This window comes from Oncorhynchus kisutch, unplaced genomic scaffold, assembly GCF_002021735.2.
Source record: "Oncorhynchus kisutch isolate 150728-3 unplaced genomic scaffold, Okis_V2 scaffold742, whole genome shotgun sequence".
In the NCBI taxonomy this organism is placed as follows: Eukaryota; Metazoa; Chordata; class Actinopteri; order Salmoniformes; family Salmonidae; genus Oncorhynchus; species Oncorhynchus kisutch.
In genome coordinates, this window is record NW_022262687.1 from 44,744 (window position 1) to 67,583 (window position 22,840).

Below are 22,840 nucleotides of genomic sequence, written 5' to 3' on the forward strand. Positions count from 1 at the left end.
TCCTAGCAGTCTGATGTGATCTCCTAGCAGTCTGATGTGATCTCCTAGCAGTCTGATGTGATCTCCTAGCAGTCTGATGTGACCTCCTAGCAGTCTGATGTGACCTCCTAGCAGTCTGATGTGACCAGTCTGATGTGACCTCCTAGCAGGATGGTGTGACCTCCTAGCAGTCTGATGTGATCTCCTAGCAGTCTGGTGTGACCTCCTAGTAGTCTGATGTGACCTCCTAGCAGTCTGATGTGACCTCCTAGCAGTCTGATGTGTCCTCCTAGCAGTCTGATGTGATCTCCTAGCAGTCTGATGTGACCTCCTAGCAGTATGATGTGACCAGTCTGATGTGACCTCCTAGCAGTCTGATGTGACCAGTCTGATGTGACCTCCTAACAGGATGGTGTGACCTCCTAGCAGTCTTATGTGACCTCCTAGCAGTCTGGTGTGACCTCCTAGTAGTCTGATGTGACCTCCTAGCAGTCTGTTGTGACCCCCTAGTAGTCTGATGTGACCTCCTAGCAGGATGGTGTGACCTCCTAGCAGGATGGTGTGACCTAGCAGTCTTATGTGACCTCCTATCAGTCTGATGTGACCTCCTAGTAGTCTTATGTGACCTCCTATCAGTCTGATGTGACCTCCTAGCAGTCTGATGTGACCTCCTAGTAGTCTGATGTGACCTCCTAGTAGTCTGATGTGACATCCTAGTAGTCTGATGTGACCTCCTAGCAGTCTGATGTGACCTCCTAGTAGTCTGATGTGACCTCCTAGTAGTCTGATGTGACCTAGCAGTCTGATGTGACCTCCTAGCAGTCTGATGTGACCTCCTAGTAGTCTGGTGTGACCTCCTAGCAGTCTGATGTGACCTCCTAGCAGTCTGATGTGACCTCCTAGTAGTCTGATGTGACCTCCTAGTAGTCTGATGTGATCTCCTAGCAGTCTGATGTGACCTCCTAGCAGTCTGATGTGATCTCCTAGCAGTCTGATGTGACCTCCTAGCAGTCTGATGTGACCAGTCTGATGTGACCTCCTAGCAGTCTGATGTGACCTCCTAGCAGTATGATGTGACCAGTCTGATGTGACCTCCTAGCAGTCTGATGTGACCAGTCTGATGTGACCTCCTAACAGGATGGTGTGACCTCCTAGCAGTCTTATGTGACCTCCTAGCAGTCTGGTGTGACCTCCTAGTAGTCTGATGTGACCTCCTAGCAGTCTGTTGTGACCCCCTAGTAGTCTGATGTGACCTCCTAGCAGGATGGTGTGACCTCCTAGCAGGATGGTGTGACCTAGCAGTCTTATGTGACCTCCTATCAGTCTGATGTGACCTCCTAGTAGTCTGATGTGACCTCCTAGCAGTCTAATGTGACCTCCTAGTAGTCTGATGTGACCTCCTAGTAGTCTGATGTGACCTAGCAGTCTGATGTGACCTCCTAGCAGTCTGATGTGACCTCCTAGTAGTCTGATGTGACCTCCTAGCAGTCTGATGTGACCTCCTAGCAGTCTGATGTGACCTCCTAGTAGTCTGATGTGACATCCTAGTAGTCTGATGTGACCTCCTAGCAGTCTGATGTGACCTCCTAGTAGTCTGATGTGGCCTCCTATCAGTCTGATGTGATCTCCTAGCAGTCTGATGTGATCTCCTAGCAGTCTGATGTGATCTCCTAGCAGTCTGATGTGATGTCCTAGCAGTCTGGTGTGACCTCCTAGCAGTCTGGTGTGACCTCCTAGCAGTCTGGTGTGACCTCCTAGTAGTCTGATGTGACCTCCTAGTAGTCTGATGTGACATCCTAGTAGTCTGATGTGACCTCCTAGCAGTCTGATGTGACCTCCTAGTAGTCTGATGTGACCTCCTAGTAGTCTGATGTGACCTAGCAGTCTGATGTGACCTCCTAGCAGTCTGATGTGACCTCCTAGTAGTCTGGTGTGACCTCCTAGCAGTCTGATGTGACCTCCTAGCAGTCTGATGTGACCTCCTAGTAGTCTGATGTGACCTCCTAGTAGTCTGATGTGATCTCCTAGCAGTCTGATGTGACCTCCTAGCAGTCTGATGTGATCTCCTAGCAGTCTGAAGTGACCTCCTAGCAGTCTGATGTGACCAGTCTGATGTGACCTCCTAGCAGTCTGATGTGATCTCCTAGCAGTCTGATGTGACCTCCTAGCAGTCTGATGTGACCTCCTAGCAGTCTGATGTGTCCTCCTAGCAGTCTGATGTGATCTAGTCTGAGGTGACCTCCTAGCAGTATGATGTGACCTCCTAGCAGTCTGATGTGACCTCCTAGCAGTCTGAGGTGACCTCCTAGCAGTCTGATGTGATCTCCTAGTAGTCTGATGTGGCCTCCTATCAGTCTGATGTGATCTCCTAGCAAATCAAATCAAATCAAATCAAATTTATTTATATAGCCCTTCGTACATCAGCTGATATCTCAAAGTGCTGTACAGAAACCCAGCCTAAAACCCCAAACAGCAAGCAATGCAGGTGGAGAAGCACAGTGGCTAGGAAAAACTCCCTAGAAAGGCCAATACCTAGGAAGAAACCTAGAGAGGAACCAGGCTATGTGGGGTGGCCAGTCCTCTTCTGGCTGTGCCGGGTGGAGATTATAACAGAACATGGTCAAGATGTTCAATGTTCATAAATGACCAGCATGGTCGAATAATAATAAGGCAGAACAGTTGAAACTAGAGCAGCAGCACAGTCAGGTGGAAGTTGAAACTGGAGCAGCAGCATGGCCAGGTAGACTGGGGACAGCAAGGAGTCATCATGTCAGGTAGTCCTGGGGCATGGTCCTAGGGCTCAGGTCAGTTGAAACTGGAACAGCAGCATGGCCAGGTGGACTGGGGACAGCAAGGAGTCATCATGTCAGGTAGTCCTGGGGCATGGTCCTAGGGCTCAGGTCCTCCGAGAGAGAGAAAGAAAGAGAGAAGGAGAGAATTAGAGAACGCACACTTAGATTCACACAGGACACCGAATAGGACAGGAGAAGTACTCCAGATATAACAAACTGACCCCAGCCCCCCGACACATAAACTACTGCAGCATAAATACTGGAGGCTGAGACAGGAGGGGTCAGGAGACACTGTGGCCCCATCCGAGGACACCCCCGGACAGGGCCAAACAGGAAGGATATAACCCCACCCACTTTGCCAAAGCACAGCCCCCACACCACTAGAGGGATATCTTCAACCACCAACTTACCATCCTGAGACAAGGCTGAGTATAGCCCACAAAGATCTCCGCCACGGCACAACCCAAGGGGGGGGGGGCGCCAACCCAGACAGGATGACCACAACAGTGAATCAACCCACTCAGGTGACGCACCCCCTCCAGGGACAGCATGAGAGAGCCCCAGCAAGCCAGTGACTCAGCCCCTGTAATAGGGTTAGAGGCAGAGAATCCCAGTGGAAAGAGGGGAACCGGCCAGGCAGAGACAGCAAGGGCGGTTCGTTGCTCCAGAGCCTTTCCGTTCACCTTCCCACTCCTGGGCCAGACTACACTCAATCATATGACCCACTGAAGAGATGAGTCTTCAGTAAAGACTTAAAGGTTGAGACCGAGTTTGCGTCTCTGACATGGGTAGGCAGACCGTTCCATAAAAATGGAGCTCTATAGGAGAAAGCCCTGCCTCCAGCTGTTTGCTTAGAAATTCTAGGGACAATTAGGAGGCCTGCGTCTTGTGACCGTAGCGTACGTATAGGTATGTACGGCAGGACCAAATCAGAGAGATAGGTAGGAGCAAGCCCATGTAATGCTTTGTAGGTTAGCAGTAAAACCTTGAAATCAGCCCTTGCTTTGACAGGAAGCCAGTGTAGAGAGGCTAGCACTGGAGTAATATGATCAAATTTTTTGGTTCTAGTCAGGATTCTAGCAGCCGTATTTAGCACTAACTGAAGTTTATTTAGTGCTTTATCCGGGTAGCCGGAAAATAGAGCATTGCAGTAGTCTAACCTAGAAGTGACAAAAGCATGGATTAATTTTTCTGCATCATTTTTGGACAGAAAGTTTCTGATTTTTGCAATGTTACGTAGATGGAAAAAAGCTGTCCTCGAAATGGTCTTGATATGTTCTTCAAAAGAGAGATCAGGGTCCAGAGTAACGCCGAGGTCCTTCACAGTTTTATTTGAGACGACTGTACAACCATTAAGATTAATTGTCAGATTCAACAGAAGATCTCTTTGTTTCTTGGGACCTAGAACAAGCATCTCTGTTTTGTCCGAGTTTAATAGTAGAAAGTTTGCAGCCATCCACTTCCTTATGTCTGAAACACATGCTTCTAGCGAGGGCAATTTTGGGGCTTCACCATGTTTCATTGAAATGTACAGCTGTGTGTCATCCGCATAGCAGTGAAAGTTTACATTATGTTTTCGAATAACATCCCCAAGAGGTAAAATATATAGTGAAAACAATAGTGGTCCTAAAACGGAACCTTGAGGAACACCGAAATTTACAGTTGATTTGTCAGAGGACAAACCATTCACAGAGACAAACTGATATCTTTCCGACAGATAAGATCTAAACCAGGCCAGAACATGTCCGTGTAGACCAATTTGGGTTTCCAATCTCTCCAAAAGAATGTGGTGATCGATGGTATCAAAAGCAGCACTAAGGTCTAGGAGCACGAGGACAGATGCAGAGCCTCGGTCCGATGCCATTAAAATGTCATTTACCAGTCTGATGTGATCTCCTAGCAGTCTGATGTGATCTCCTAGCAGTCTGATGTGATCTCCTAGCAGTCTGATGTGACCTCCTAGCAGTCTGATGTGACCTCCTAGCAGTCTGATGTGACCAGTCTGATGTGACCTCCTAGCAGGATGGTGTGACCTCCTAGCAGTCTGATGTGATCTCCTAGCAGTCTAGTGTGACCTCCTAGTAGTCTGATGTGACCTCCTAGCAGTCTGATGTGACCTCCTAGCAGTCTGATGTGTCCTCCTAGCAGTCTGATGTGATCTCCTAGCAGTCTGATGTGACCTCCTAGCAGTATGATGTGACCAGTCTGATGTGACCTCCTAGCAGTCTGGTGTGAACTCCTAGCAGTCTGATGTGACCTCCCAGCAGTCTGATGTGACCTCCTAGTAGTCTGATGTGACCTCCTAGCAGTCTGGTGTGACCTCCTAGCAGTCTGATGTGACCTCCTACCAGTCTGGTGTGACCTCCTAGCAGTCTGGTGTGACCTCCTAGTAGTCTGATGTGACCTCCTAGTAGTCTGATGTGACATCCTAGTAGTCTGATGTGACCTCCTAGCAGTCTGATGTGACCTCCTAGTAGTCTGATGTGACCTCCTAGTAGTCTGATGTGACCTCCTAGTAGTCTGATGTGACCTCCTAGTAGTCTGATGTGACCTAGCAGTCTGATGTGACCTCCTAGCAGTCTGATGTGACCTCCTAGTAGTCTGATGTGACCTCCTAGTAGTCTGATGTGACCTCCTAGTAGTCTGATGGGATCTCCTAGTAGTCTGATGTGACCTCCTAGTAGTCTGATGTGACCTCCTAGTAGTATGATGTGACCTCCTAGTAGTCTGGTGTGACCTCCTAGTAGTCTGATGTGACCTCCTAGCAGTCTGATGTGACCTCCTAGTAGTCTGATGTGACCAGTCTGATGTGACCAGTCTGATGTGACCTCCTAGCAGTCTGATGTGACCTCCTAGTAGTCTGATGTGACCTCCTAGTAGTATGATGTGACCTCCTAGTAGTCTGATGTGACCTCCCTATAGAGGAGTAAATGTACAGTGTAAGGAACTACCTTAATTCATGCTGTCATTATGTCTAGTTATACAGGGAAGCTGATGTGTGTGTGTGTGTGTGTGTGTGTGTGTGTGTGTGTGTGTGTGTGTGTGTGTGTGTGTGTGTGTGTGTGTGTGTGTGTGTGTGTGTGTGTGTGTGTGTGTGTGTGTGTGTGTGTGTGTTTATAAAGAACAGAACATGTCTGTACACTGGTGGTGTTGTTGAACAGCTTGGCAACGTCATCTAATATCCCTGGATGTTGGTTTAATCTACTGTTGTGTCCATCGACAGGAAGAGGATCACCTCTCCTGTGGTGAGAGTTGTATGTCTTCTACTCCTGGGATAGCTGAGGGATAGCTGGGGGATAGCTGAGGGATAGCTGGGGGATAGCTGGGGGATAGCTGAGGGATAGCTGGGGGATAGCTGGGGGATAGCTAGGGGATAGCTGAGGGATAGCTGGGGGATAGCTGGGACAGCGTTTCACTTCCTGTCATCTTCATGTCTGTTCTGAGGTCAGATCTTCTGTCGTGGGGCTGATCTCAGGTCAGATCTTCTGTTCTGAGGTTCAGGTCTTCTGTCATGGGGCTGTTCTGAGGTCAGGTCTTCTGTCGTGGGACTGATCTGAGGTCAGGTCTTCTGTCTGTTACCTTCTAGTGCTTCTAGTCAGACAAGTGTCAGAGGATGTAGCTGGAGGTCTGCTTGGCCTCTAGCTGGTAGGAGGTCTGCTTGGCCTCTAGCTGGTTGGAGGTCTGCTTGGCCTCTAGCTGGTTGGAGGTCTGCTTGGTCTCTAGCTGGTTGGAGGTCTGCTTGGCCTCTAGCTGGTTGGAGGTCTGCTTGGCCTCTAGCTGGTTGGAGGTCTGCTTGGACTCTAGCTGGTTGGAGGTCTGCTTGGCCTCTAGCTGGTTGGAGGTCTGCTTGGCCTCTAGCTGGTTGGAGGTCTGCTTGGCCTCTAGCTGGTAGGAGGTCTGCTTGGCCTCTAGCTGGTTGGAGGTCTGCTTGGCCTCTAGCTGGTTGGAGGTCTGCTTGGCCTCTAGCTGGTTGGAGATCTGCTTGGCCTCTAGCTGGTTGGACTCTGGGCTGTTTGCTTTCAGACACAGATGTGTTATAAGTGTTGTCTGTAAACGTGGGAGCTGAGAGCTACATGGGGGGGTAAGGACCTAGGACGACCAGGGGTTCACAAACCCGTTTACCGCTTCCTGGCTAATAACCCTCTCTGAGAGAGACCCTGGGTCTCCCCGTTCAGGTGGACTTCACGCCCTGTCGTTGCAGAGAACAATAACAAACCAAGACTTCCTGTGTAGCCAGATCCTTCTCCCTGTGTAGCCAGATCCTTCTCCACATGTAGCCAGATCCTTCTCCCTGTGTAGCCAGATCCTTCTCCCTGTGTAGCCAGATCCTTCTCCCTGTGTAGCCAGATCCTTCTCCCTGTGTAGCCAGATCCTTCTCCCTGTGTAGCCAGATCCTTCTCCCTGTGTAGCCAGATCCTTCTCCGAGTGTAGCAAGATCCTTCTCCCTGTGTAGCCAGATCCTTCTCCCTGTGTAGCCAGATCCTTCTCCCTGTGTAGCCAGATCCTTCTCCACATGTAGCCAGATCCTTCTCCCTGTGTAGCCAGATCCTTCTCCCTGTGTAGCCAGATCTTTCTCCCTGTGTAGCCAGATCCTTCTCCCTGTGTAGCCAGATCCTTCTCCCTGTGTTGCCAGATCCTTCTTCCTGTGTAGCCAGATCCTTCTCCCTGTGTAGCCAGATCCTTCTCCCTGTGTAGCCAGATCCTTCTCCCTGTGTCTGGCTGACATCTGTTCAGTAAAGCCTCATTGTCTCAACTTATCTCAAACATACACATTGTCATAGTGAGTGTTCTTCTTCTTGTGTCCTTTTGTTATGAAACCCAATCTGTTCTGGAGCAGGCAACACTGACCCCCTCGAATGGCCAACCAACCGTTAAACTGACGGGCCAGTCAAAACAACCACCCCCTCCCCTCCTCCTCTCTACACCCTGTGCCAAACGGTACACCCTTACACCTCACTCTTCACCCCCCTCTCCCAGAAACCCCTCCTTCTCAAAGCACAGCCCCGGCACATTCCTCAGTTCACCTCTGAAACACAATCTATTTGAGATCAGTAGCAGATCAGTGAATCTCGTCTCGGGTTTGTACAACAAAAAAAAATTGGCGTGAAACTCCGAGATAAAATCAGTAGAGCTGGAATTATATTATAGGAGAAACAAATGCTGTCTTTGAGGAGAGGTTAGTAGACCCTCTGGGTGACCTGGGGATCAGGTTACCACTCAGAGGAGACTGGGTGAGAGGAGGAGGGTTAGAGGGGAGGAGACGGTGGAGGAGGGGAGAAAGAGGAGTAGACGGTGGTGCCCTCTCCCTCTCCCTCTCAGTTTGCAGGGGACATGGGGTCACCGCCCGGCCCCCCAGGAGAGCCGTAGAGAGGAGGGGAACACCAGACCAATCAAGACAGAACAGGTTGTCCTATAAGGGCACTGGATTCTTCCTGCTGCAGAGAGAACCTCCCTACACCTGTATAACCATGATCCCACTATAATAAACCTGTATAATAACCACTATAATACCTGTATAATAACCACTATAATACACCACTATAATACACTACTATAACACACCACTATAATACACCACTATACTACCTGTATAATAACCACTATAATACACTACTATAACACACCACTATAATACACCACTATAATACACCACTATAATAACCTGTATAAATACCACTATAATAACCACTATAATACACTACTATAACACACCACTATAATACACCACTATAATACACCCCTATAATACACCTGTATAATAACCACTATAATACACCACTATAATACACCTGTATAATAACCACTATAATACACCACTATAATACCTGTATAATACACCACTATAATACACCACTATAATACACTACTATAATACACCACTATAATACACCACTATAATACACCACTATAATACACCACTATAATACACCACTATAATACACCACTATAATACACCACTATAATACACCACTATAATACACCACTATAATACCTGTATAATACACCCCTATAATACCTGTATAATACACCCCTATAATACCTGTATAATACACTACTATAATACACCACTATAATACACCACTATAATACACCCCTATAATACCTGTATAATACACCACTATAATACACCACTATAATACACAACTATAATACACCACTATAATACACCACTATAATACACCCCTATAATACCTGTATAATACACCACTATAATACACCACTATAATACACTACTATAATACACCACTATAATACACCACTATAATACACCCCTATAATACCTGTATAATACACTACTATAATACACCACTATAATACACCACTATAATACACCACTATAATACACCCCTATAATACCTGTATAATACACCACTATAATACACAACTATAATACACCACTATAATACACCACTATAATACACCGCTATAATACCTGTATAATACACCACTATAATACACCACTATAATACACCACTATAATACCTGTATAATACACCACTATAATACACCACTATAATAACCTTACCACTATAATACCTGTATAATACACCACTATAATACACCACTATAATACCTGTATAATACACCACTATAATACACCACTATAATACACCACTATAATACCTGTATAATACACCACTATAATACACAACTATAATACACCACTATAATACCTGTATAATACACCACTATAATATCTGTATAATACACCACTATAATACACCACTATAATACACCACTATAATATCTGTATAATACACCACTATAATACACCACTATAATACACCACTATAATACACCACTATAATACACCACTATAATACACCACTATAATACACCACTATAATATCTGTATAATACACCACTATAATACACCACTATAATACACCACTATAATACACCACTATAATATCTGTATAATACACCACTATAATATCTGTATAATACACCACTATAATACACCACTATAATACACCACTATAATACACCACTATAATACACCACTATAATACACCACTATAATACACCACTATAATATCTGTATAATACACCACTATAATACACCACTATAAATACACCACTATAATACCTGTATAATAAACCACTATAATACCTGTGTAATACACCACTAAAATACACCCCTATAATACCTGTATAATACACCACTATAATACACAACTATACTACACCACTATAATACACCCCTATAATACCTGTATAATACACCACTATAATACCTGTATAATACACCACTATAATACACCACTATAATACACCACTATAATACACCACTATAATACACTACTATAATACACCACTATAATACACCACTATAATACCTGCATAATACACCACTATAATAACATGTATAATACACCTGTATAATACACCACTATAATACCTGTATAATACACCACTATAATACACCACTATAATAACATGTATAATACACCTGTATAATACACCACTATAATACACCACTATAATACACTATTCTAATACACCATTATAATACACCACTATGATAACGACTATAATACACCACTATAATACACCACTGTAATACACCTGTATAATGCACTACTATAATACACCACTATAATACACCACTATAATTAACCACTATAATACACCACTATAATTAACCACTATAATACCTGTATAATACACCACTCTAATAACCACTGTAATACACCAATATAATACACCTGTATAATACACCACTATAATACACTACTATAATACACCATTATAATAACCCACTATGATAACCACTATAATACACCACTATAATACACCATTATAATACACCACTATGATAACTACTATAATACACCACTACAATACACCACTATAATACACCACTGTAATACACCAATATAATACACCTGTATAATGCACTACTATAATACACCACTATAATTAACCACTATAATACACCACTATAATTAACCACTATAATACACCATTATAATTAACCACTATAATACACCACTATAATTAACCACTATAATACACCACTATAATTAACCACTATAATACATCATTATAATTAACCACTATAATACACCACTATAATTAACCACTATAATACACCACTATAATTAACCACTATAATACCTGTATAATACACCACTCTAATAACCACTGTAATACACCAATATAATACACCTGTATAATACACCACTATAATACACTACTATAATACACCATTATAATAACCCACTATGATAACCACTATAATACACCATTATAATACACCGCTATAATACGCCACTATAATACACCACTATAATACACTACTATAATACACCATTATAATACACCACTCTAATAACCACTGTAATACACCAACATAATACACCTGTATAATACACCACTATAATTAACCACTATAATAACTGCATAATACACCGCTATAATTAACCACTATAATACACCTGTATAATACACCATTATAATACACCACTATGATAACTACTATAATACACCACTATAATACACCACTGTAAAACACCAACATAATACACCTGTATAATGCACTACTATAATACACCACTATAATTAACCACTATAATACACCACTATAATTAACCACTATAATACACCACTATAATTAACCACTATAATACACCATTATAATACACCACTATAATTAACCAATATAATACACCATTATAATACACCACTATAATTAACCACTATAATACACCACTATAATTAACCACTATAATACACCACTATAATTAACCACTATAATACACCACTATAATTAACCACTATAATACACCATTATAATACACCACTATAATTAACCACTATAATACACCATTATAATACACCACTATAATTAACCACTATAATACACCACTATAATTAACCACTATAATACACCACTATAATTAACCACTATAATACACCACTATAATTAACCACTATAATACACCACTATAATACCTGTATAATACACCACTATAATTAACCACTATAATACACCACTATAATTAACCACTATAATACCTGTATAATACACCACTCTAATAACCACTGTAATACACCAATATAATACACCTGTATAATACACCACTGTAATACACTACTATAATACACCATTATAATAACCCACTATGATAACCACTATAATACACCATTATAATACACCGCTATAATATGCCACTATAATACACCACTATAATACACTACTATAATACACCATTATAATACACCACTCTAATAACCACTGTAATACACCAATATAATACACCTGTATAATACACCACTATAATTAACCACTATAATAACTGCATAATACACCACTATAATTAACCACTATAATACCTGTATAATACACCACTATAATACACTACTATAATACACCATTATAATACACCACTCTAATAACCACTGTAATACACCAATATAATACACCTGTATAATACACCACTATAATTAACCACTATAATAACTGCATAATACACCACTATAATTAACCACTATAATACCTGTATAATACACCACTATAATACACCATTATAATACACCACTCTAATAACCACTGTAATACACTAATATAATACACCTGTATAATACACCACTATAATACACTACTATAATACACCATTATAATAACCCACTATGATAACCACTATAATACACCACTATAATACACCATTATAATACACCACTATGATAACTACTATAATACACCACTATAATACACCACTGTAAAACACCAACATAATACACCTGTATAATGCACTACTATAATACACCACTATAATTAACCACTATAATACACCACTATAATTAACCACTATAATACACCACTATAATTAACCACTATAATACACCATTATAATACACCACTATAATTAACCAATATAATACACCATTATAATACACCACTATAATTAACCACTATAATAAACCACTATAATTAACCACTATAATACACCACTATAATTAACCACTATAATACACCACTATAATACACTACTATAATACACCATTATAATACACCACTATGATACACCACTATAATACACCACTATAATACACCACTATAATACACCACTATAATACACCACTATAATACACCTGTATAATACACCACTATAATACACAACTATAATACACCACTATAATACACCACTATAATACGCCACTATAATACACCACTATAATACACCACTATAATACACCACTATAATACACCACTATAATACGCCACTATAATACACCACTATAATACACCACTATAATACACCTGTATAATACACCACTATAATACACAACTATAATACACCACTATAATACACCACTATAATACACCACTATAATACACCTGTATAATACACCAGTTTCTCCATCCAGGGAAGAGGAGAAAATACATTTGATGCTATAGCCTCTCTCAGCCATTAAACATGATCTCAGGCTACTTCTCTCTCTCCCCCCCCCCCCCTCCCTCCCTCACGCCTCCCTCCTCTCTGAAACACTGAGCAGAGCTTCTCTCTCTGCTGTTTTTGTGACTAAATATTTGTAATCAAACCAAGGCTGCGGTGCCTGCTGGGCCAACTGCTTATGACGAGGAGAATGTTTTCAAGTCCAATAAGTAAGAAAGACCCGCCTGCAGGGCCAACTGCTTATGACCAGGAGAATGTTTTCAAGTCCAATAAGTAAGAAAGACCCGTCTGCTGGAGCCAACTTTCTGTTGCAAGGCTGCGGAGCTCGGCATAGTTCAGCTGTGTTGTGATGTGTTCTGTTCTCGTCCCTACAGGGATGATATTGACTCGTTCTGCTCGGCATAGTTCAGCTGTGTTGTGATGTGTTCTGTTCTCGTCCCTACAGGGATGATATTGACTCGTTCTGCTCGGCATAGTTCAGCTGTGTAGTGATGTGTTCTGTTCTCGTCCCCACAGGGATGATATTGACTCGTTCTGCTCGGCATAGTTCAGCTGTGTTGTGATGTGTTCTCGTCCCCACAGGGATGATATTGACTCGTTCTGCTCGGCATAGTTCAGCTGTGTAGTGATGTGTTCTGTTCTCGTCCCTACAGGGATGATATTGACTCGTTCTGATCGGCATAGTTCAGCTGTGTAGTGATGTGTTCTGTTCTCGTCCCCACAGGGATGATATTGACTCGTTCTGCTCGGCATAGTTCAGCTGTGTTGTGTTGTGTTCTCGTCCCTACAGGGATGATATTGACTCGTTCTCCTCGGCATAGTTCAGCTGTGTTGTGATGTGTTCTGTTCTCGTCCCTACAGGGATGATATTGACTCGTTCTGCTTTTTGTTATTACACTTTTATCAAATCAAACTTTATTTGCCACATGCGGCCCCCTGAATATAACTTTAATGAAATGCTTTACTGACCAGCCCTTAACCAACAGTGCAGTTCAAGAAGTAGACTAAAATAAAAAGTAATCTTAAAAAGTAACACAATAAGAATAACGAGGCCGTATACAGGGGGCACCGGTACCGAGTCAGGGGTACGGGCTAGTAGTGTTTTATACAGCTACAGGTTCTATTCAGCTAGATACAGGTTCTATTCAGCTAGCTACAGGTTTTATCTAGCTAGCTACAGGTTCTATCAACTAGCTACAGGTTTTATCCAGCTAGCTACAGGTTTTATCCAGCTAGCTACAGGTTCTATCCAACTAGCTACAGGTTCTATCCAACTAGCTACAGGTTCTATCCAACTAGCTACAGGTTCTATCCAGCTAGCTACAGGTTCTATCCAACTAGCTACAGGTTCTATCCAACTAGCTACAGGTTTTATCTAGCCAGCTACAGGTTCTATCAACTAGCTACAGGTTCTATCCAACTAGCTACAGGTTCTATCCAACTAGCTACAGGTTATATCCAACTAGCTACAGGTTCTATCCAACTAGCTACAGGTTATATCCAACTAGCTACAGGTTCTATCCAGCTAGCTACAGGTTCTATCCAACTAGCTACAGGTTCTATCCAACTAGCTACAGGTTCTATCCATCTAGCTACAGGTTCTATCCAGATAGCTACAGGTTCTATCCAACTAGCTACAGGTTCTATCCATCTAGCTACATATTCTATCCAGCTAGCTACAGGTTCTATCCAGATAGCTACAGGTTCTATCCAGATAGCTACAGGTTCTATCCAACTAACTACAGGTTCTATCCAACTAGCTACAGGTTCTATCCAACTAGCTACGGGTCATATCCAGCTAGCTACAGGTTCTATCCAACTAGCTACAGGTTCTATCCAACTAGCTACAGGTTCTATCCAGAAGCTACAGGTTCTATCCAGCTAGCTACAGGTTCTATCCAGCTAGCTACAGGTTCTATCCAACTAGCTACAGGTTCTATCCAACTAGCTACATGTTCTATCCAGATAGCTACAGGTTCTATCCAGATAGCTACAGGTTCTATCCAACTAGCTACAGGTTCTATCCAACTAGCTACAGGTTCTATCATTTGGTGCTTGTTTCAGAGCTCTGATTGGTCCAGACCACACAACAGAGAGAGGGAGAGAGCAGATGAATAACACAGGAGGGTGGTGGTTCTCCAGTGTGTAGAGGCTTTTTCTCCAGGCCCAGTTCCCAGCCTCGTCACATCCAGCCTCTCCCTCCCTATGCTGGGGCCTGTCAGCGGCCCTGGGTCCTCTGGAGCCTCTGTTCTCATTCAGTAATTAAATCCTCCTCTCTGTGGGCAGAGGAACAGGAGAGGGGTGGAGGGGGGGGGGGGGGCAGATAGAGAGAGAGAGAGGGGGACGGTGAGAGTGGGGACAGGGATGTCTGACCAAGGGCCTCAGGAATGTCAATATGGCTGTGGTAATACTGTCTCCGGATGTTTACCTCCCCATGTCCAACTGGTCCTGTCCAACACTGATCACAGAACACAAGAGCCCTCTGACACGTCAGGAAAATACCAGGTTGTGTTATTGCTCCCATCTATCTCTCCCCGTCTTGATCTTTTTCTCTATCTCTCTCTCTCCACCCCCTCTCTCTCCGTCTTGATCTTTTTCGCTCTCTCTCTCTATCTCTCTCTCTCTCTCTCCCCCCTCTCTCTCCGTCTTGATCTTTTTCGCTCTCTCTCTCTCTCTCTCTCTCCCATCTCTCTCCTCTCTCTCTCCACCCCCCTCTCTCTCTCTCTCTCTCTCTCTCTCTCTCTCCCTCTCTCTCCCCCCCCCCTCCCCCCCTCTCTGTCCCTCCCCCTCTCTCCTCCCCCTCTCTCTGTCTCTCTCTCCCCCTTTCTCTCTCTCTCTCTCCCTGTCTTGATCATTTTCTCTCTCTCCCCCTCTCCATCTCACTCTCTCCCCCCCTCTCTCTCCCCCTCTCTCTCTCTCTCTCTCTCCTCCCCCTCTCTCTGTCTGTCTCTCTCCCTCTCTCTCCTCCCCCTCTCTATCTCTATCTCCCTCTCTCTCCTCCCCCTCTCTCTGTCTCTCTCTCTCTCCTCCCCCTCTCTCTCTCTCCTCCCTCCCTCTCTCTCTCTCCTCCCCCTCTCTCTGTCACTCTCTCCCCCTCTCTCTCCCCCTCTCTCTCCCCTCTCTCTTTCTCCATCCTGTCCTCTCTCCCCTCTCTCTTTCTCCATCCTCCATCCCTCTCTCTCTCAGTGTCCTGGTCCCCCCCCCCCCCCCCCTCAAAAACAGTATGTAGTATTTAAACTGTAGTTGACAGTCTCTCTGAGCTAATCTGCCTCCATTAGCTGGTGCAGGTCAGCCTCTCTCTCTGGTTCTTTGTTGTGGTTCAGAGCAGAACAGGTCGTCTTTGTTATTCAAACTAAAGTTCAGCAGCGTTTTAAAGAGTTCTTTGATGTTGTTTCTGTGGCGCTTTACAAAGACCAGCGACTGACTGATTTAAGATTATAAATATATTTTCCCCCAGAAAATGACAGAATTAATAGTTATTTTTTAATGGCATTTCAGTTAAATATTATTAGTTTCTTCCAAGCGAGGTCATCGTGTTGAGGTCGTCGGTAAGAACAGAACGGTGCCCTGCCGTTCACTTTAAACGAGGTCATTATGTTGAGGTCGTCGGTAAGAACAGAACGGTGCCCTGCAGTTCACTCAAAACGAGGTCATCGTGTTGAGGTCGTCGGTAAGAACAGAACGGTGCCCTGCAGTTCACTCAAAACGAGGTCATCGTGTTGAGGTCGTCGGTAAGAACAGAACAGTGCCCTGCAGTTCACTTTATGGTCTGCATAAAGAATAGAGTACCACAGCAGGGGTTCAAGTGGAAACTGTACAGGTCAAGGTTCAGCGTCATGTAGTGAACCTGTAAACCGACACTGAACTGTTTCCTGTACTTCAGTCTGTCGTTACGGAAGTCATATGCCGTTTATCAGTATGTCGTTACGGAAGTCATATGCCGTTTATCAGTATGTCAGTAAGTCATATGTCATTTAGCAAACGCTTTTATCCAAAATGATTTACAACAGTGAGTGTATCAACCTGAAGGGCAGTGACCCTCTCGCTCAGTAGCTAGAGCTGTCCCTTCTTAATGATGTCACTGGGCTGACCCTCTCACTCAGTAGCTAGAGCTGTCCCTTCTTAATGATGTCACTGGGCTGACCCTCTCACTCAGTAGCTAGAGCTGTCCCTTCTTAATGATGTCACTGGGTTGACCCTCTCACTCAGTAGCTAGAGCTGTCCCTTCTTAATGATGTCACTGGGTTGACCCTCTCACTCAGTAGCTAGAGCTGTCCCTTCTTAATGATGTCACTGGGCTGACCCTCTCACTCAGTAGCTAGAGCTGTCCCTTCTTAATGATGTCACTGGGTTGACCCTCTCACTCAGTAGCTAGAGCTGTCCCTTCTTAATGAGGTCACTGGGTTGACCCTCTCACTCAGTAGCTAGAGCTGTCCCTTCTTAATGAGGACACTGGGTTGACCCTGGGTTGACTCAGTAGCCCTGTCCTCAACATTCTAATTATACCATTGCCACTGACCCTTGAATTAACAATGATGTCGCTTCCTGATGATGTCACTAGAGCTGAGCAGGGATGTTCTATCTCAGTAGACATTTTGAACCGTTTCATTTGTCTGAAGGGATGAACTCCGCCTACCCAGCTGACCTGGGTCAAGTACGCCCATTGTGCTGGCCAATCAGATAGCTCAAATCACCATGTCTACAACTTCCACGACCCCACAGCAAAGTTTGATACTAGACTAGGTTAGATTTAATAACCTTTAAAAACCATGACCAGAGAGAGACTGTCAAAGAGTACAGCAAAGAGCTGATGTTTTATTCGTCACTGTCAACACTGTTATTAGTCAGCACTGTCAACACTGTTATTAGTCAGTACTGTCAACACTGTTATTATTCAGTACTGTCAACACTGTTATTAGTCAGTACTGTCAACACTGTTATTATTCAGTACTGTCAACACTGTTATTAGTCAGTACTGTCAACACTGTTATTAGTCAGTTCTGTCAACACTGTTATTAGTCAGTACTGTCAACACTGTTATTATTCAGTACTGTCAACACTGTTATTAGTCAGTACTGTCAACACTGTTATTAGTCAGTACTGTCAACACTGTTATTAGTCAGTACTGTCAACACTGTTATTAGTCAGTACTGTCAACACTGTTATTAGTCAGTACTGTCAACACTGTTATTATTCAGTACTGTCAACACTGTTATTAGTCAGTACTGTCAACACTGTTATTAGTCAGTACTGTCAACACTGTTATTATTCAGTACTGTCAACACTGTTATTAGTCAGTACTGTCAACACTGTTATTAGTCAGTACTGTCAACACTGTTATTAGTCAGTACTGTCAACACTGTTATTAGTCAGTACTGTCAACACTGTTATTAGTCAGTACTGTCAACACTGTTATTAGTCAGTACTGTCAACACTGTTATTAGTCAGTACTGTCAACACTGTTATTAGTCAGTACTGTCAACACTGTTATTATTCAGTACTGTCAACACTGTTATTAGTCAGTTCTGTCAACACTGTTATTAGTCAGTACTGTCAACACTGTTCAAAGACATTTGCATCTTTTCATTTTGTAATTCATTCCTAAAATGTTTTCTAAAAACATAATTCCACTTTGAAGGTTTTTGAAGAGTCTCTGAAGGCTCTGAATATACACATAGAAACAGAGAAATAGAACAGACCTCCCCATTCAAGTAATTGACGGATCGATTATATTTCTATACCTTGGCCTGGTCACTTTACTTCCTGATATGTTACTAGGTTCGGGATGGTAACTACTATGGGTGGTGTGACAGAGTGAGGCAGGCAGTACTATGGGTGGTGTGACAGAGTGAAGCAGACAGTACTATGGGTGGTGTTACAGAGTGAAGCAGACAGTAATATGGGTGGTGTTACAGAGTGAAGCGGACAGTACTATGGGTGGTGTAACAGAGTGAAGCAGGCAGTACTATGGGTGGTGTGACAGAGTGAAGCAGACAGTACTATGGGTGGTGTGACAGAGTGAAGCAGACAGTACTATGGGTGGTGTGACAGAGTGAAGCAGACAGTACTATGGGTGGTGTGTGACTGTCTAGGAGACAGAGTGAAGCAGACAGTACTATGGGTGGTGTGACAGAGTGAAGCAGACAGTACTATGGGTGGTGTGACAGAGTGAAGCAGGCAGTACTATGGGTGGTGTGACAGAGTGAAGCAGACAGTACTATGGGTGGTGTGACAGAGTGAAGCAGACAGTACTATGGGTGGTGTGACAGAGTGAAGCAGACAGTACTATGGGTGGTGTGACAGAGTGAAGCAGACAGTACTATGGGTGGTGTGACAGAGTGAAGCAGGCAGTACTATGGGTGGTGTGACAGAGTGAAGCAGACAGTACTATGGGTGGTGTGACAGAGTGAAGCAGACAGTACTATGGGTGGTGTGACAGAGTGAAGCAGACAGTACTATGGGTGGTGTGACAGAGTGAAGCAGGCAGTACTATGGGTGGTGTGACAGAGTGAAGCAGACAGTACTATGGGTGGTGTGACAGAGTGAAGCAGACAGTACTATGGGTGGTGTGACAGAGTGAAGCAGACAGTACTATGGGTGGTGTGACAGAGTGAAGCAGGCAGTACTATGGGTGGTGTAACAGAGTGAAGCAGACAGTACTATGGGTGGTGTGACAGAGTGAAGCAGGCAGTACTATGGGTGGTGTGACAGAGTGAAGCAGACAGTACTATGGGTGGTGTGACAGAGTGAAGCAGACAGTACTATGGGTGGTGTGACAGAGTGAAGCAGGCAGTACTATGGGTGGTGTGACAGAGTGAAGCAGACAGTACTATGGGTGGTGTGACAGAGTGAAGCAGGCAGTACTATGGGTGGTGTGACAGAGTGAAGCAGACAGTACTATGGGTGGTGTGACAGAGTGAAGCAGGCAGTACTATGGGTGGTGTGACAGAGTGAAGCAGACAGTACTATGGGTGGTGTTACAGAGTGAAGCAGGCAGTACTATGGGTGGTGTGACAGAGTGAAGCAGGCAGTACTATGGGTGGTGTGACAGAGTGAAGCAGGCAGTACTATGGGTGGTGTAACAGAGTGAAGCAGACAGTACTATGGGTGGTGTGACAGAGTGAAGCAGGCAGTACTATGGGTGGTGTGACAGAGTGAAGCAGGCAGTACTATGGGTGGTGTGACATAGTGAAGCAGGCAGTACTATGGGTGGTGTGACAGAGTGAAGCAGGCAGTACTATGGGTGGTGTGACAGAGTGAAGCAGGCAGTACTATGGGTGGTGTGACAGAGTGAAGCAGGCAGTACTATGGGTGGTGTGACAGAGTGAAGCAGGCAGTACTATGGGTGGTGTGACAGAGTGAAGCAGGCAGTACTATGGGTGGTGTGACAGAGTGAAGCAGGCAGTACTATGGGTGGTGTGACAGAGTGAAGCAGGCAGTACTATGGGTGGTGTAACAGAGTGAAGCAGACAGTACTATGGGTGGTGTGACAGAGTGAAGCAGGCAGTACTATGGGTGGTGTGACAGAGTGAAGCAGGCAGTACTATGGGTGGTGTGACATAGTGAAGCAGGCAGTACTATGGGTGGTGTGACAGAGTGAAGCAGGCAGTACTATGGGTGGTGTGACAGAGTGAAGCAGGCAGTACTATGGGTGGTGTGACAGAGTGAAGCAGGCAGTACTATGGGTGGTGTGACAGAGTGAAGCAGGCAGTACTATGGGTGGTGTGACAGAGTGAAGCAGGCAGTACTATGGGTCGTTAGCGGATTCCTTTGTTAGCTGATTCCTTTGTTAGCTGATTCCTTTGTTAGCTGATTCCTTTGTTAGCGGATTCCTTTGTTAGCTGATTCCTGTGTTAGCTGATTCCTTTGTTAGCTGATTCCTTTGTTAGCGGATTCCTTTGTTAGCTGATTCCTGTGTTAGCTGATTCCTGTGTTAGCTGATTCCTGTGTTAGCTGATTCCTTTGTTAGCTGATTCCTTTGTTAGCTGATTCCTTTGTTAGCGGATTCCTGTGTTAGCGGATTCCTGAAGTACTTAAGTGAAGTTGATTTGTTTCCAGGAAAAGTCTTTCTTGTAATACGAGTCGGTCTATAACCTCTATGTGCATCTATCTACATTTAGAGAAAGTAGTAGTTTAGGAAGTGGTCTCTTGGCTGGATCGGTGACGAGCAGAGTAGATTGGGTTGTGAACCCTGTTACTCTGAGGGAGAGAGGGAGGGAGAGAGAGAGAGAGAGAGGGGGAGATAGGGGAGGGGGGGGGAGAGAGAGCGGAGGGGGAGAGAGAGAGAGAGAGATGGGGGGGGAGGTAGGGGAGGGAGGGTGAGAGGGAGGGGAGGGGGAGAGAAGGGGGAGGGAGGGTGAGAGGGAGGGGAGGGGGAGAGAGGGGGAGGGAGGGGGAGAGGGGAGGGGGAGAGAGAGAGAGAGAGAGAGAGATGGGGGGGAGGTAGGGGGAGGGGAGGGGAGGGGGAGGGAGGGAGGGTGAGAGGGAGGGGGAGGGGGAGAGAGGGGGAGGGAGGGTGAGAGGGAGGGGAGGGGGGAGAGAGGGGGAGGGGAGGGGGAGAGGGGAGGGGGGAGAGAGAGAGAGGGGGGGGTGGTAGGAGGGTGAGAGGGAGGGGAGGGGGAGACAGGGGAGGGAGGGTGAGAGAGAGAGGGGGAGGTAGGGAGAGAGAGAGACAGAGAGAGGGGAGTGGGAGAGAAAGAAAGAGAGAGGGATGGAGGGGGGGGGGGAGGGAGAGAGGGGGGGTTCAGTGGAAAGGGTTGTGGTTTTCCTCCTCTGTCCCCAGTGGTTTTCTCCTCTGTCCCCCAGTGGTTTTCTCCTCTGTCCCCCAGTGGTTTCTCCTCTGTCCCCCAGTGGTTTTCTCCTCTGTCCCCCCCGGCTGCTCTAGTTATTTGTCGTCTTCCATTCCCGACGAGGATGTTGTGGATGTTGTGATGTTGTTGGGATGTTGTGATGGGCTGTGGATACGTTGTGATGTTGTGGGCTGTTGTGATGTTGTGGATGTTTGCGTTCTCCAGGTCAACTTTCACCAATTCCAAAGTCCCCTCCCCCCCCCTGGAAAATGTTACGTTCCTGCAGAACACAGAGAGCAGAGACAGGACAGAGCACATACCTCGGTTCCTCATTAGTTGGGGAGAGGAGAGAGGGATGGGAGGGAGAGAGAGGGGGGGGAGGGAGGAGAGGAGAGAGGGAATGGAGGGAGAGAGAGGGGGAGGAGAGGGAAGGAGGGGGGAGGAGAGGAGAGGAGAGAGGGAATGGAGGGAGAGAGGGTGGAGGAGAGGAGAGAGGGAGGGAGGGAGGGAGGGAGGGAGGGAGGGAGGGAGGGAGGGAGGGAGGGAGGGGAGGGGAGGGGAGGGGAGAGGTTTTGGCACAGGCGACTGTATTAGAAGCCCTTGAACCCTGTGTTTTATAAGGATCTTGTTTTTTGGCCTTTGATGACACTGTTTAGGATATATGTCATAAATCAGGCGTTGTGTTTAAAGCTGTGTCACTGGGTTCGCTGTATGACTAGAGGACTGAAACACCATCTCCTGTTCTGACGTAATATACTGTACACTTAACTCTCGGGAAGGAGGAACACTGGATGTAGTGGGAGAGACAGCTGAGAGAACAGGAGGAGGGGAGGAAGGGAGGGAGAGAGAGGGAGGGAGCTGAGAGAACAGGGAGGAG